This window comes from Sinocyclocheilus anshuiensis, unplaced genomic scaffold (genome assembly GCF_001515605.1).
Source record: "Sinocyclocheilus anshuiensis isolate Anshui unplaced genomic scaffold, SAMN03320099.WGS_v1.1 C33008108, whole genome shotgun sequence".
NCBI lineage: Eukaryota > Metazoa > Chordata > Actinopteri > Cypriniformes > Cyprinidae > Sinocyclocheilus > Sinocyclocheilus anshuiensis.
In genome coordinates, this window is record NW_015621351.1 from 1 (window position 1) to 2,047 (window position 2,047).

General features: G+C 30.3%; 1 long non-coding RNA gene across 1 annotated transcript; it reads right to left on the reverse strand.

Annotated features, from left to right (window-relative positions):
* Positions 1 to 164: 164 nt before the first annotated feature.
* On the reverse strand, positions 165 to 916 carry LOC107683175 (uncharacterized). Its single transcript, XR_001633680.1, has 3 exons — positions 793 to 916; positions 689 to 691; positions 165 to 433 (listed from the first exon to the last, which is right to left on the reverse strand). It is a non-coding gene; the product is annotated as an uncharacterized LOC107683175 (long non-coding RNA).
* Between the last annotated feature and the right edge of the window lie 1,131 nt (positions 917 to 2,047).

Below are 2,047 nucleotides of genomic sequence, written 5' to 3' on the forward strand. Positions count from 1 at the left end.
AAGAATAAAAAAATTAATGAAATTAATAAATAAACAAAAGTAATTCACACATTACAATACTGAAAATTAGTGAATTTCTCCACTGCTAAATATAATTTTATTTAATTTCTTTTGATTTTGGGGTGAAAATGTTATCTGTAAGATTCACCCAAACAGAAAAGCTTTTCTATTTTAAATATCTCTAGTGATCAATCTCACCACAAAACAGAAATGAAAAGGAAATGGACAGGGTGAAGGAAAATTTCACCCCCCACCCCCCTAGTGCCCATGTCCCAGTCATAACAAACACAACACAACAGAATCAGAGAGTGACAGAACGAAGAGAAGAGGGGGAGAGAAAGACGGGACACTAATTAACTGAGGTTACAGCAACAAAATCTAATGACAGAATCATAATTGCCTGGTAATTCAGTGAAATTGCTTTGCTCTGAGCCTGCAGTTGGAATACATGAAGACATTGTTTAAGGGAAGCTGTTAACATGACAGAGTTTGATTTATGAACAGACATTCTCAAACAGCGCCTGGCTTCATTTGCACAGCTGGGCACCCGCATACCCTTTCACAGGAGTTATGTCAGAAGCGGACATTTCAAAAACGGACACTTTCTGGCAGCCTGGCACACACGTGAGAAACATGAACCCAGGCATGCTGTCACAGCAAGGGTGAATGTAAGGTGAGCCGTACTTACATGCTGTGAGAGAAAAGAAGACAAAAACACAATGATTAGTAAATGCATTTCAGTTTAGGCATGTATGCTAAAAAGGTATTGATTTATGAAGCAGTGGCACGTACTGCTTTTATACTGATGTCAGCCCCTGCTTCTGCCAACATTGTGGTCATGTCTTCTTTACCATGTTTCGCAGCCCAGTGTAGCGCTGTCTGTGAGAGATATTGAAACATTACAATACTAAATATATACAAATGTAAATATGCATAATATACAAACACATTTATATCAAATGTAACATTTAAATAACATCTTCCTGTACAACGTCTTTCTTTTATTCATTTTTAAAATGCTTTTATTTTTTTTACGTTTGACCTAGAAATTGTGCAGAATACTAAATATTCAGTCTTCAAATAGTATTTTTCATTATAATGTTATTTTATTGTAATATTTCATTATTTTACTTTCTTTACACAATTTCTTATATTCATTTTTAAATGCTTTTATTCATTACATTTGACCTAGAAATTGAGCAGAATACTAAATATTCAATCCTCAAATAATATTTCTGATCATAATTTTATTCTAATATTCATTTTTTACTTTATTAATTTATCCATTCTTTCATTAATTCACCCTTAAATGTTTTAATTACATTTAACCTAGAAATTGTGCAGAATACTAAATATTACTAATACTAATATTGTTTTATTTTAATATTTACTTAATTTTATTATATTTATTTATTTTACCTCACTCATTCATTCACTCTTAAATGTTTTTATTATTACTACATTTAACCAAGAAATTGTGCAGAATCTTAAGTACTCCTTCAAATATTATTTCTTCATACATTCTGCATTTGTATTTTAATATTTATTTATTTGACTTTATTTTAATATTTTTTATTAGACTATCCATTCATTCATTCATTTTTTTATTATTTATTTTTTCACATAATGAAATTGGTTGAGAGGATTGGTTTAACATTTTTGGTCACTACATAAATCTCACACTTGCATTCATGTTATTTCATAGTTTTAATTTCATTTTTTAAATAATTTTTAAGTGTATTTAACCATTTTTAAAAATAAATTCATTTAAATTTCATAGAATTAATTAAATGAGTTAAATCATTTAACATTTTTCTAAATTCTAAAACTAACCTAAAAAGATTATTTTCTGTCTAAATCCAAAAAAAACAGCAGATTTTCAGTGTGGTCCGAGATATTTGGGCAGCACGGTCGATCTGAATTCTCATATTGCTTGTTTGGCCAGCTTGTTTGAGCTAGTACACAATCGTCAAGCCATCTGATTCATCTTGTAATACATCATTTACACTCCGCATGTTCATTCTCTCCCACTAGGTAGATCCCCACC